General features: G+C 51.0%; 1 pseudogene; it reads left to right on the top strand.

The window, feature by feature from the left end:
- The window catches only part of LOC130377390 (phospholipid phosphatase-related protein type 4-like), a 15,554-nt pseudogene extending 439 nt beyond the window's left edge, over positions 1–15,115 (top strand).
- Positions 15,116–15,489: the final 374 nt, after the last annotated feature.

Below are 15,489 nucleotides of genomic sequence, written 5' to 3'. Positions count from 1 at the left end.
GTGTAGGCCTACTGTTGGTGTTATACCTCTTACTTTTGGCTACCTCCTACTGGTGTAGGATATTCATATCTATGGTCACACCGATGCCAGTGCACTGTTGTGTGATGTAGCCTATAACGTTAATTTAGGCTGCATCTTACTGACAATGTTACGTAATTAACGTAACATAACGTGAAACACGTGAAGCTATGGCCTACCGTGTATCCTGTGCATGCCGCCGACAGACTATGGATTCTAATGTAGGCCGTAGGTTGCACTGAAGCTATGGCCTACCGTGTTCCCTGTGCATGACTCCGACATACTAGGGACTTTAATGTAGGCCGTAGGCTGCACTGAGGCAGCGAGCTGTGACTTAGCTGTGGAGGAGGTGTTGACTACGAGAAGACTGGAGGATGATCAAGAGATATTTGCCTCCACTTGGGTGGTTAGGTAGGCCTACAGAGAACTCTATTTATAGCATCTGTCTTAGGCCTACTGATATTGATGATGTTCGTAACATAGCTGAACTATAGGTGGAGAGTAAGGTCTGAAAGCGGTGATGGTGGACCTTCTCGTGGAGAAGGGGAGGCAGTGAACTTGTCGTCATGAGAGCTGCTGGTTGGTTTGCTCGTCATGCTCCAGTTAACCCAGTGGGGGACACATCATGCATCATGTATGCACTCTGAATGGATGTCATTCGGTATCACGGTCGACAACGGAGGGTTCAGAACTCTACCCTGGTCCAGGATCCATTCCTCCTTCTGGATTCTCTGAAGAACGATCTGCATGAACTCAGACCTCAATCAGGGCCGATGAGCACTGATTGAATACCCTCAGACCACTTAACCCTTCTTCTATAGAGACCAATTCAAACGATGGATGATTCATACGATATGATGTCTGCACGTGTTTGGCTTTATGTTTGTTTGAATTTTCCTGTGTATTTGTCCTCACTATTTTTAAAGTTTGTACTCTGTGACCTTTTCCAAAGTCCAACTGCATGACTGTTCTAATTAGCTTTAATGTATTTTAGGAAGCCTTTTAAGAGCACAGCCCGGGACTACTGAAGTTAATAACCTCTTTGCTGATTCAGGCTTTTTTAATAACCAGATCATCTTAAAACACACTCCCTTGTCTCAAACGAGTAATACATGAGTTGAGTCTATTTGTTTAATATCTATTTACCATCCTTCTGGTCTTTAGGTTGGAGAGAGGAGGATCTCTCCTAGAAACTCGTGGAGGCCGGCCAGCGAATACTCTCAAATAAATCAATCCATCTAATCTGGTGTCCATAATCCTCCCATTACAGTATGAAAGCCGGCTTGCTCCCATAATGTATTTCCACACCATAAACCTGATATTCAGGCAGGACCAAACGAATAGCACATTAAATAACATGAGGACTAATAGGTTTACTGAAGCTCCAGGATGCAGTCATTCTGTTGTGTCTTTGTTGGCTTGTTGAAGAGGTGCATAAACGCTAACACGGTGAAACGTTGTCTTCAGAGAGAAGCCAAACACTCAAACCACACCACTGGCCTCTCTAGTGGAGCCCTGATGATACCCAGTAGGATGTGAGAACAGCAACATTACCTTCAGAAGCGCTGACTGCGGGCTTTCATCCGAGTCTTTGGTTACTAAATGCTAAACTTGGCACACTGGCAATTTTGTTGGAATTGCTTGTTATATTCCCTTTAGTCTTCCAGGCCATTATCATATCTTAAGCTACCACTGTAGGGCTAGCGGTAGCTGCTAAGGTTGTACTCCGGGTCCCGTGTCGCCCCGGGTACCGTCCAGGTAGACAGTAGGACCACCCAGCCCAATGTCAGGGTGGTCCTGTGGTGAAGTCCCCACCACACCTTGCCCCCTGGTGCCCGTCCACAATCCAGGACGTGGCTCACTGCAGTGAGCAGGGGGGTCTCCGCTGAACCCACTGGGCAGGATAGAAGTAGCAACACGTTGATTGAGTTATGTATGGCTTGTTTGGAAAAATTATGCATTTTATTCTGATGACAAGCAACCTAAATACTGCGAGGAAGGAGGGCAAATTATAATTGATTGACCGCTATTGATGATTAACAGTTACACCCATACTCCTCTGCCAACATAGACTGTTCACAGTCGTTATACTGTTCACAGTTTGAACTATGGTGGATGCTAACATATGTGCTTTATATATTGCTATGTTTTTGTAAAACGAAAAAACGAACTATTAAAACTCTAACTTACAACTATCATAGTCAGAAGAAGGACACCCCAGTGAAACGCAGGTCATTTGACGAAGGTTCCCGCTGGATTGGAGTACGTGTTGTACGTGTTCCAGATGAGTTTGGGTAACGGCAGCGGCTGCTGTAGTCCTGGTCTGGGGACCAAAACGCGTGTGCTGAACACGGGAGCTCGACGGGCCTTGGGCTGCTTTGTTCGCCTCTCAAGTGGAACAAATTGTAGCATTCAGAGGGCTGAGCAAACCCTTATCCAGAACCAGCGCGAACAAGAGATTAGCATCACCACAGGAGGGCCCGCCAGCATCTCAGGGTGCTGCGCAGTGGAGCATCACAGAACAGACCAAACATTTTATGGAGTAGCTCTTTACACCTTCCCTAGGTCACGTACCTCCTGGTGCCTTTCACGTTCAGAGCGCGACCACCAATCTCCTGAAATAGCCATGTGACCTACTGTAGCTTCCGTCTTTCGAGTTCAGATTCACTCCTCAGACACTGTTAGCTAGCAGTGTCTAGAGCACAATATCTATCCACCCATGGCCCCATGCCCATCCACCAGTAGCATCATTTTGTTCAGGGATCCATGGCGTAAAACCAGTTCATCTACCGTCCGCTGAGTCGCTGCGAGGCATTCCGTGCACAGGGTTCCTTCCCATGCATCCCAACTTCCAACCCTGACTGGCGAATGCAAAGGAGCTTAGCATGCATTAGTAAAAGATCTCTTCCTCCCTCCCTCCCTCCCTCCCTCCCTCCCTCCCTCCCTCCCTCCCTCACTCCCTCCCTCCCTCCAGTGCTCCCCCTCCTCCTCAGCCCCTTTGATCAGAACTCATCTTCAGAGCGGGGAGAAGAAGCAGTGTGTGCCCAGGCAGAAGATGGGAGGGGGGGCTGGGTCCTCCGTGGAGGATCATGTATTGAAACGAGACGCAGAAGAAAGAGCCAGAAGAAGCAGCTGCTGTTGGCAGGCTGATAGAGAAGGTGGAAGGAAGGTGGAAGGAGAACTCGGAGTGTATTTAGACCAGAGTCGTCTCAGGCTGCTGCTGAAGAGGGCCACTGTTGTTCATATAGCATCTTGTGTATGATGAGACTTAATGAATGTAGACTCCAATGTGTTATGGGAGAAGGAGGATCAATATCTGTATCTACAACCTAATCAGAAGAAACATTCCCCTGCTTATTTTTGTTATTAGGTTTATCAGTAAAGTAAAAGTGCTTCTAAAACGACTTAAAGGTGCTGTAGGCCTAGGTAAGAATAAGAGCTATCATTTAACACACGCATTTCTGACCAATCAGGGCATTTCTTCCCTCAATGGTTTCATGGGAATCCTTCTTGCCTGTCAATCACAGGTGGACTCAACACTTTTCATTGACGTTCATTTGGGTTTATAAATGTGTCACGTTAAATAGCCACATAATGGGATGCAAAGACTCATGCCCTTAAAACAGAAAGGCTTAGAAACCCTTCCAACGCATACGAACCGACGCGTTACCTAAGGACACTTTCCGACGCAGCCTCAGTCCGGATGAATTAGCGTCCAGTGAACACAGTAACCCGTAGCGCATTGACGTGGTCCGTGTGAACGCAGCGCCAACCCCCCAAGAGTACACAGCGAGCGCGGCGGATGGCGCGCTCGTCAGCAAGGCGAAGGAGAGCGAGAGAGCGAACCGAGCGAGCGAGCGAGTGCCCCTCTGGCACCACACTGACCTACATTAGTAGCTTAGCTCCGCCAGCGCGGCTAGGTGCTGAGCACCACTGCTACTGCCAGTGGGAAGGAGAGAGAGAAAGAGAGGCTAGCTGAAAGAGAGAGAGAGAGAGAGAGAGAGAGAGAGAGAGAGAGAGAGAGAGAGAGAGAGAGAGAGAGGAGAGAGAGAGAGAGAGAGAGAGAGAGAAGAGAGAGAGAGAGAGAGAGAGAGAGAGAGAGAGAGAGAGAGAGAGAGAGAGAGGGCTCTAGCTAAAAAGAAAGAGAGAGAGGATGCTAGCTGAAAGATGGGAGAGAGAGAGATGCTAGCTGAAAGAGGGAGAGAGAGAGAATGAGCAAGAGTGAGGGGAGCTGAATGAGAGAGAGATGGGGGAGAGAGATGAGGTGCTAGCTCAAAGAGAGAGAGAGGGTGCTAGCTGAAAGAAGATGAGAAGAGAGAGGGAGGCTAGCTGAGAGAGAGTGAAAATAGTTAAAGTGGGGGTGGCGATGATATAGAATGATGTATAGATGATCTATGATATAGTTGGATATTTCAGGGCTCTTGAAAAGGAAGAAGAGCAGAAACCATAAGGCCGACCACTGAAGGGACGAAGGAGGAGAGGGTTAGAAGTGATGGTGACTTGAAGTGTAAGAGAGGGAGATGAGGAGTGGAGGTGGAAGATCAAGGCTCCATAAGACGAGCTGAGAGGTGGGATCTTCATCCCTGGCCTGGCTCTGTGTCACGCCCCTCTGACCCATGCCTGCGCCCACCAGGCTGGAGGTCCCGTGTCACGCCCCTCCACTGACCCACGCCGGCCCAACCAGGCTGGAGGTCTGGTCACGACCCCTCCACTGACCCACGCTGGGCCCACCAGGCTTGAGGTCTTGCGTGTTGATTGGAAGTCTTGGGTTCTATTGGCTTACTATCACCTGAAAGCTCAATTCAGTGATGACCCGCCCCCCTCCCTCTCTGTAAAGCAGCGGCGGGCTCTGGGACGCTTCTGCTGTACGGGAGCTGACTCCAGCTCTGTCAGTGTGAGGGGGGGCTGACTCTACGGTCTGATACTGTCTCTGTGAGGGGGGCTGACTCTAGGTCTGATACCTGTCTCTGTGAGGAGGGCTGACTCTAGGTCTGATACCTGTCTCTGTGAGGGGGGCTGACTCCAGCTCTGTCTTCGTGAGGGGAGCTGACTACCTTTACTGTTTCTCTGGTGTCTTCTAATGCTTCCATGTGGGTGTTGGCTTGTTTGGATGGATGGGTTCTAGTTATGGGTTGAGTGGAGGGTTTATTGTTCAGACCACACATTCCTGTACATGTGGGCAGGTGAGTGTCATCGGTTGAGTGGAGGGTTTAGTATATTATGGCCGATGTGTGCTGGGTGTGTCTGGACATTATATCTTCATATCCATTTCCAAGTGCTTTCACGTTGCCAGTATTACAAGCAGTATAACCAGGGTGCCGTCTTTAGTTCTCGTATCTGTGTTGCACTGTGTGTGTGCAGCACAGATATAGAATCATTAAATATATAAATATTGAAAGAAAGGCTGAAGGAAACAAGCAACACATGAAAGAAATCAGCCCAGAAATAGAAGAGGAACGGGAAGGGAGGGAGGGAAGGAGAGAGCTCCACTTACTGGGAGAGAGGATGTTCTGTTTTCAGGAGTGTGTGTGTGTGTGTGTGTGTGTTGTGTGTGTGTGTGTGTGTGTGTGTGTGTGTGTGTGTGTGTGTGTGTGTGTGTGTGTGTGTGTGTGTGTGTGTGTGTGTGTGTGTGTGTGTGTCTCTGTGTCTCTGTGTCTGTGTGTGTGTGTGTGTGTGTGTGTGTGTGTGTGTGTGTGTGTGTGTCTGTCTCTGTGTGTGTGTGTGTGTGTGTGTGTCTCTGTGTGTGTGTGTGTGTGTGTGTGTGTGTCTCTGTGTGTGTGTGTGTGTGTGTCTGTGTGTGTGTGTCTCTGTGTGTGTGTGTGTGTGTGTGTGTGTGTGTGTGTGTGTGTGTGTCTCTGCGTGTGTGTGTGTCTGTGTGTTTGTGTGTGTGTGTGTTTCGGCTCACAGCAGGCCTCTGCGCAGGGCTGACATGAAGAGAGCCCCAGTGTTCCGCTCCGCTGGGCGTGGGCTGTTTCATCACAGAGCCCCCAATAACATGCACTAGCAGCCCTGTTGCCGCGGCTACATCTACAATCAGGGCGTTATTGTGCTACATTATAGAGAGGCTGCTGTGACACGCGGTTTAGGCTTCAGGTGAATCGGGGCACGGCTAAATACCAGTCTCCAAAAAAAAGATAAGATGTCGGACACTTCCAGACTTTCCTGATGCGTGTTGTACGTGTACGAATGAACGTCTGACCCAACAGACCTTATCTGTCCTCCAAAGAGTCTTCCTCTCTGAGCCGTAATAACGAGTCTTCCTCTCTGAGGACCCCCCCCGATGTAAAGAGTCTTCCTCTCTGAGACCTACACCCACCCCCCATGTCAAGAGTCTTCCTCTCAGAGCCCCCCCCCCCTCCTCCCCACGCCATAAAGAGTTTTAATCCCTGGTTATGGTTGGACCCAGCGCCGCTCCCAGGCGTTATTAGCTCCCTCCGTGCCGGTGGATATTCCGCCGGGCCGTGTTTTTACGAGCGCGCCGTGTTTACGACCCGCCCTGTGCAGCTTCTCCATGCATCTCCCCTGGTTTTGGATGGAGGATCAGGGGGCGCAGGTTCGATGCCGGACTAGTTTGAGGCTCTTATTATGGGAGCGCTTCAGATTTATGGAGACAATTATTCCGCATCATCCCATTAACACCACACACAACGCAAACATAAACACGCACACACATAAACACACACACACACACACACACACACGCATACATAATAACACACACACACACACACACACACACACACACACAAACAAACACGCACACACATAAACACGCACTCACACACAAACACACACATGCGCCTGCACGCAATAAAAAATAAATAATTAATATCTCCCAAACCTTCATCTTTTGTCACAAAATCAAATTAGCGTCTCCACTGAACCATACCGTTATAGGGGACACTGTCGCTTCTATTAATTCAGTTGTTTGCAATCTGTCACCTCCCCGGACCGCTCCAAGATTGGTAGCACTTTGCCTTGAAATAATCTCTCCCCCCCCCTCTCTCTCTCTCTCTCTCTCTCGCTCTCCCTTTCTCCTTTCTCCCTCTCTCCCCCGCCCCCTCCCCCTCAGCTGCCCATCCTGGTGTCCTCGGTGGTCAGCCTCTACTTCCTGGAGTGGACGGACGTGTTCAAACCGGTCAAGTCCGGCTTCACCTGCCACGACCGCAGCCTGAGTCTCCCGTTCGTGGAGCCCACCCACGAGGTGGTCCCCTGCTGATGCTGCTCAGCCTGGCCTTCGCCGGCCCCGCCATCACGGTAGGTCTTCAGAGGCCCCCCCCCTTAACGAGGGGACCCAGGAGAGGGAACCTGGTCCCAGAATAGAACCTGGTCCATGGATAGAACCTGGTCCATGGATAGAACCTGGTCCAAGGAGATAGAATCCGGTCCCAGTTGTTAGAACCTGGTCCCAGGAGAGAGAAGCTGGTAATCATAGAGCCCACTTACTTGAGTACAGGTCTGTAGTTACTTACTGGTATAACACAGGTCTGTAGTTACTGGTATATAACAGGTCTATAGTTACTGGTATATTACAAGTCTATAGTTACTGGTATATCAAAGGTCTGTAGTTACTGGTATAACACAGGTCTGTAGTTACTGGTATAACACAGGTCTGTAATTACTGGTATGTTACAGGTCTGTAGTTACTGGTATAACACAGGTCTTTAGTTACTGGTATATTACAGGTCTGTAGTTTCTGGTATATTACAGGTCCGCAGTTACGGTTATAACCCAGGTATGTAGTTACTGGTATAAACACAGGGCTGTAGTTACTGACTGGTATAACACAGGGCTGTAGTTAATGGTGTATTACAGGTCTGTAGTTACTGGTCTAATAACGGTCTGTAGTTACTTACTGGTATAATACCTGTCTGTAGTTACTGGTACAACACAGGTCTGTAGTTACTTACTGGTATATTACCGGTCGGTAGTTAGTTACTGGTATGGTAAATGAATGATTCATATTTCAAAAGTAGCGGGGCAGGGTAGCAATGATCTATACAATCGTAATTGCCTCCATGTATATTCGGTTTGATGAATATTTTCAACTGTATCAAAATGTAGGTCAATAAGAAAAGTATTGGCAAACAGTTCGTTCACTGGCTGCTATCACAAGCGGTGAATCTGCGTTGTTATTGTCTTCATCAGATTCCCTGCTGGATTGCAGATAAGACACTTAATCTTTGTAGGTGAAGTTAACTGACGATATGAGAGCGAGAACAGGCTACGAGTAGAGCGCAAACAAGCAGGCACGCACGAACGCACAGCACACACGTGTGAGGATGAAATTAATCCCGCGACGGTGATGAAGAGCAAGGAGGAGGTGTAAGGAGAAGGGCATCATCATATTACTGAGTATGGTAATGGGGGTGTTTTAATTCAGCTCAAGCTCCACTCGAGTTTGTCTTAAAGGCGCAGCTTTACATTTACTAGAAACTGCTATCACATTGCTGTGTGCTCCCACATTGCGCATAGCATGGAACCTGTACCCGGGGTCCGCTCCCGGTCTGCCCCCGCCTGCTAATCATATAGAATCAGTCGACAGTTTCACCCACAAATAGCCCGTCTTCTTCCTCATCACACCAAGGTCAGGTTGCTGCACGGCTGCACTGTGCCTCCAAAACATCTTGAGACACGCCTCTCCTGTCCTCCCAGAGATCAGCGTGCCCCCCCCCCCCCCCCCCCCCCATCCCCCCAACCCCCCACCGATGTTTGCGTCAACTATTAGTAAAACTAAATTAATGCACTTGGGCGACATCTGAGCGCTGTTACTTCGTCAAGTAAATTGGTGTACTGAGTAAACCAATTACTGTTAATCATGTGAGGCTTCTTCGCATGGAGGTTTCACTCTGGCCAAACATCTCCAAAGGAAGGGGCTGGCTCTCCTCACTCTCCCCTCCCTCTCCATCCACCTCACTTAATTTGTGAGCTGACCTGTCGGGACGTATGGAGGAGGCAACTCTGATGCATCCATACATCAGAGCTGCATATTTCTCTGAGTAGTGAGAGGAGAGAGGCTGGAAGGGCAGAGGGACAGACTGAGACACAAAGGAACAGCCTTTCCTACATCTGACCTCAGCTTCAGCTTCACTCAAACTTACTGCAGCTTTGAGGGACCTTAACCCTTAATATAGACTGTCTTCCTCAAGGAAGAAGAGGCGTCTGTTGCCAGTGACAAATGGCCTGCACTTCCTGATTGAACGTACTTTTCCGAGCCATCCTGTCGCAAGCCGATACACAGCCTCCCCCCTCTACTCCAGACCTTGGAGCACGTAGTAACGGGTCTGAGTTTAGGGGTCTGGTTTTTAACAGGTTTGGGTGTTTCCTGCTGATAGGTCATGCTAGGAGAGGGCTTCCTGTCCTGCTCTCTGAGTGTGTGTCCTGTGACAGATCATGCTAGGAGAGGGCTTCGTGTCCTGCTCTCTGAGTGTGTGTCCTGTGACAGATCATGCTAGGAGAGGGCTTCCTCTTCTGCTGCTTCTCTCGGAAGAAGAGCGGCGCCGGGGGCGAGGCCAACATCAACGCCGCCGGATGCAACTTCAACTCCTTCATCCGCCGGGTGGTCCGCTTCGTGGGTAGGTCGGGACACAAGGGTGGTCTGCTTCGTGGGTAGGTCAGGACTCAAGGGTTGTCCGCTTCTTTTTGTGAGGGGGGGTTGTGTTTTAGAAAACACTACAAAATGGTGATACCCAAAGTAGTGCGGTATATAGGGCTCATATCCTCTCCTCAGGGGTCATGGGGTCATGACCTCCTGCTCCTCTCCCAGGGGTCATGAACTCCTGACCCCCCTGTTCCTCTCCCCAGGGGTCATGACCTCCTGAAACCCCTGTCCTCTCCAGGGGGTCATGACCTCCAGCTCCTCTCCCCAGGGGTCATGACCTCCTGACCCCCCCCGCTCCTCTCCCAGGTGTCTTGGCGTTCGGCCTGTGCGCCACGGCGCTGATCACCGAGTGCTGCAGCTGATGACGGGCTACCCGGCGCCCTACTTCCTGACGGTGTGTAAGCCCAACTACACGGCGCTCAGCGTGTCCTGCGAGCAGAACCCCTTCGTCATGGCCGACATCTGCTCCGGCACACATGGCCGCCATCCTGCAGGGCAGGTGAGACAGGGTGGAGGGTAAAGTCATGCATTCATTAACGAGGCCTGAATCAGTGAACGCTGTGAATAATATCATGCTAATCGGCAGTCCAACAGAAGTGCATATAATGATATAAAAGTAATAATGTAATAATAAATATTATGGGCTTATTTTATGATTTCCGATGGTCTGGACAGTAATGTAGAGTACACATGGTCTTTAAATGCCAACCTATGCATTTCAGCGTGCGTGTGTGTGTGTGTGTGTGTGTGTGTGTGTGTGTGTGTGTGTGTGTGTGTGTGTGTGTGTGAGAGAGAGAGAGATTTAACAAGTGAGTGAAATGAATGAAAAGTACGTGCATAAAGGTCAACATTAAATACTGTATAGAAGTTATTGAAGCCATGAGCCCAGAGAGGCGGTGGTTGTCCGTGGATCCAGTCCCCTAGGGGGCGCTGTAAACCCCCTAGCTGCAGCAGTCATGTGCCACAGCAGCGCTGCAGTGAGGTCCTCATCTGTTATCAAAGTTGCATGACTCCAGATGTACAATCCTAAGAGCTTTCCCAAAACATTGAGTGTGTAGAGCTGTCAACACCAGGCTAAGCACATGTTGTCATGTAGACACACACACACAACCCCACCACACACACACACAACCACACACCACCACACACACACACACACACACACACACACACCCACACACACACACACACACACACACACCCACACACATATATCAAATGCACAAAATACGCCCACACAATCATGCATATAACCATACTCACATGCGCAGTGCGCCCCCGTGAATGGAGGTAGCATGCGTCTTAAGTAGGTCATTTGGAGAGAGCTCTATGAAAACTGGATTCAAGGCTCACTTCCACTGTGCCTCACGTTAAGTAATCCATCTTTGAAGTGATGAGGATGGGGCCTCCGTTACGACACCCTCTGTCCGCCCAATCATCTGGGATCAAGTGACAGTAGTAGAACACAGAACACTCGACCATCAATGATGCAACACGCTGAACGCAGACTCATTCTGTTCTGGGTCCCTCTCGTCCTCAGAAAGTCCTTCCCGTCCCAACACGCCACTCTGGCCTCCTTCGCCGCGGTCTACGTCTCGGTGAGTACTGGTTCTGACCCCGGACCCCCCAGTGCTCCCAGTAGACTCGCGATTGACACAGCAATGATGGGGGATGTAAATGAGCTATTGCTTCTGTTTGATGATTAGTTCATTTCGAATGCTTTTGAACTTCACAGACAATTTGGACCTTTTCATTAACATGGATCTCTGAGGACCGCTTTGGTGAGGCTTACCCTAAGCCACATATAAGCATCTTGATTTTAATATGATTTGTGACCGTGATACTGTTCAGTCACACTTGTGCTTTCAATGCCGCTTGTTGGATCTGTTCCGATCAGAGAGACCTTTCCACACTCTCTAATTTCATAAGTGTACCAGTTTTTATATGATTGAACGAAGATCTAATCAAATATCCAACCAGATTTCCCATCTAGTTTTGCATCTGGACCAATTTTAATAATTAATTAGTACAATTGTAAACCAACAGTTACTACAAGTGTAGTTACATTCAAACTAGTAGCCCTACAGATTTGGGAATTGTAAACACAAAAACAAAAAATATTTCTGATATGAATGTTGACATTCTGTTGGCAAAACCTTTCAATATCACAGTAATACCAAAAAAAGTGTTTTTTATTAATCACGATAAAAAAAGATGGCGTGAACGCGTTATTACCGCGCTACTTTTGACAGCCCTAATATGAACACCAAATCCTGTCCGTCCTCATGTCTTTAAAAGCTCAATGCTGTCATTCCCTTACATGTTAGCAGCTCAATGCTATCTGTCCTCATATCTTAACAGCTCTATGCTCTCTGCCCTCAGATGTACTTCAACAGCACGCTGACCGACTCGTCCAAGCTGCTCAAGCCTCTGCTGGTCTTTCCTTCATCATGTGTGGCATCATCTGCGGCCTGACCCGGATCATCCAGTACAAGAACCACGCCATCGACGTCTACCTGGGCTTCCTGCTGGGCGGAGCCATCGCCGTGTACCTGGTGGGGCCTGGAGCCGCTACACCTCCTACCTTCTACTACATCTCACTACACCTCCTAGAGCCGCTACACCTTCTACCCTCTGCTGTACCCTTTATTCACGTCCTACTCTTTACTCACGTCCTACTCTATACTCTTTACTCATGTCCTACTCTATACTCACGTCCTACTCTATACCCTTTACTCACGTCCTACTCTATACCCTTTACTCACGTCCTACTCTATACTCTTTACTCACGTCCTACTCTATACTCTTTACTCACGTCCTATTCTATACTCTTTGCTCACGTCCTACTCTATACTCACGTCCTACTCTATACCCTTTACTCACGTCCTACTCTACTCCTTTTACTCACGTCCTACTCTATACTCACGTTCTACTCTATACTCTTTATTCATGTCCTACTCTATACTCACGTCCTACTCTATACCCTTTACTCACGTCCTACTCTATACCCTTTACTCACGTCCTACTCTCTACTCTTTACTCAGTCCTACTCATACCCTTTACTCACGTCCTATCTATACCCTTTACTCACGTCTACTCTATACTCTTTACTCAGTCCTACTTATACTCTTTACTCACGTCCTATTCTATACTCTTTGCTCACGTCCTACTCTATACTCACGTCCTACTCTTTACTCTTTACTCACGTCCTACTCTATACCCTTTACTCACGTCCTACTCTTTACTCACGTCCTACTCTTTACTCTTTACTCACGTCCAACTCTATACCCTTTACTCATGTCCTACTCTATACTCATGTCCTACTCTTTGCCATTTACTCACATCCTACTCTATACTCACGTCCTAATTTATACTCTATACTCACGTCCTACTCTATACCCTTTGCTCACGTCCTACTCAACACTCACATCCTACTCTATACTCTTTTGTCACGTCCTACTCTATACTCTTTACTCAATTCCTACTCTATACTCTTTACTCACGCCCTACTCTTTACTCATGTCCTACTCTATACTCTTTACTCATGTCCTACTCTATACTCACGTCCTACTCTCTTTCTTTACTTTACTCACGTCCTACACTATACTCACCTCGTACTCTATACTCATCATTATGGGAACACGAGGTTTAGTAATGTCTGATAATCAAACGTATGTCGGATGCTCCTCTCGTCTCCAGGGCCTGTTGCGGTGGGGAACTTCCAGCCGAGCGAGGAGGCGGGCGGCCCCCATCCGGGCCCCCCCGTGCAGCTGGCCCCGCGGCCCCCCTGCTCCCTGCCCCACATCAGCCAGGAGGCGGTGCTGCACCACCTCCAGATGAAGGCCAGCCTGGCAGCGGAGGCGGGCCTCCCCACGTCCCACTCCGAGGGCCTGCTCCACCGCAGCCTCCAGCAGCAGCAGAGGCTGGCCGAGGCCGGGCGGGGGGCCGAGGGCGACCTCGTGTCCTCCTGCGGGCCCCTGGACCGCGGCGCCTACATGACCTTCAGCCAGACGCTGCCGCGCGTCCACAGCCCCAGGCCATCGCCGCCTACGAGGAGGCGGCCCGGCGCCACGCCGCCACGCTGCACCACGCCTCCCTGGACTCCAGCCGCTCCAAGCAGCTGCTGTCCCAGTGGAAGAGCCGCAAGGTCACCCTGCAGGTCCCCGGGGACCCCTGCTCCCCGGGGGGCGGGGGCGCCCCGCCGCCCCACCACCACGGCAGCATGGAGCTGCCCTCGGGGGCCGCGCTGGGGGGGCCGAACGGGGGCTTCGACGGCGGCAGCTCCCTGCACCAGTACATGGCCAAGCTGGCCCCCGGCGCCAGCACCACACTGCCCGGCAACTGCAGCGGCATCACCGGGGGCGCCCGCGTGGCCATGCAGGCCCGGCCCGGCTCCTCGCAGCTGGTGCACATCCCCGAGGAGGCCCTGGAGAACTACCACCACTCGTCCCCGCGGAGCGGCGAGGACCCGGCGGCGGCGCACAGCGCGGCGCACGCCAACTGGCAGATGGCGGCCGAGGCCTGCAGGACGAGCGCCAACGGGCCCGGGGGCCCGCCCCCGCGGATCATGCAGGTCATCGCCATGTCCAAGCAGCAGGGCCTGCTGCAGACCCACTCCAAGAGCCTGGACGAGGGCAGCGTCACGGGGGGTGGCTGCCAGGCGGCCGCCCGCTACAGGGCCCTGCTGGATCAGGACGCCGTCAGCATGACCGGGGTTAGCATGAGCGGGGTTAGCATGAGCGGGGTTAGCATTAGCGGGGTTAGCATGAGCGGGCACGGCTCGCTGGGCAGCACCCCGGGGAGCGTCTCCGGGAGCACGGGCGCCATCGTCAGGGTGGAGGCCCACCCGGAGAGCGGCCGGCCGGTGATCCAGCCCCCCTCCACCGACGGCTCCTGGAAGTGGCGGTCCCTTGACCACGGCACCGGGGGTCCCTGCCCCCCGGAGGGCCCGGTCCTGGGGGTCCCGGTCTCGGGGGTCCGGGGGGTCCCGGGGGTGTAGAGAGCCTGAGGCAGTCCTTTGAGCTCAACGACCTCAACAGAGACTCGGAGGGCTCCGAGCCGCCCCGGGACGGCTCCATGGACAGGAGGCGGGCCGACCACGGCGTCGCCATGAGCCCGCCCCCCCCCCTGGTGACGGTGCACACCCAGAGCGCCGGCAGCCAGGTGGAGCATCGGCCCAACCCACACTGCCTCTCCACCATCCGGGTCACGCCCGGCGACGGAGGTGGAGGTGGAGGAGGCGGTGGGGAGTCGACCTCCGACATCCCCTCGGTCTGCTCCAGCCGGGACTCCACCCTGCGCAGGAAAGCGAACAACATCATCCTGATCCCGGAGAGGGCGAACAGCCCGGATAACGCCCGGAACGTCTTCTACAAAGGAACGTCGATGACCCCCACCTTCAAGGAGTGAAGAGGAGGAGCTCCCTTCCTCTAAGGAGATGGAAACATTGTGGGGGGAGGAAACGTGATCAGCTGAGGGGCGGAGATAGGAGCTTCTAGCGGGTGTCTGAGCCAACACAGTGCTACCTAGATTACTTTAGTGCCAAAGAAAATCTCTTACTTCAGCATGAGAATCTGGACGTAGTTGAAACCAATGCAAAAATCCTTTGGCGCGTTGGGAAAATAATCACTGTGTACCTTTCTGTTGTGGGTACCTCGTGCAGAAGGTTTAGCAATGGTAGGGAGGACAGGGAAACATTTGTAGAATACTTTTTTGTACATATTTTATCGCAAAAATGGTCATGATCTGATTAGCACTTAAAAGTTAAACTGTAGCAAACTATTGCAAATAGATCACACTGTAGCTGTCAAAACAGAGCTTTTTTACCCGGCAAATACTGTACATTTTAAACAATTATAACTGATCATATA

Source organism: Gadus chalcogrammus, chromosome 23 (assembly GCF_026213295.1).
Source record: "Gadus chalcogrammus isolate NIFS_2021 chromosome 23, NIFS_Gcha_1.0, whole genome shotgun sequence".
Classification (NCBI taxonomy): Eukaryota; Metazoa; Chordata; class Actinopteri; order Gadiformes; family Gadidae; genus Gadus; species Gadus chalcogrammus.
This window is presented reverse-complemented; position numbering and strand designations above follow the sequence as displayed.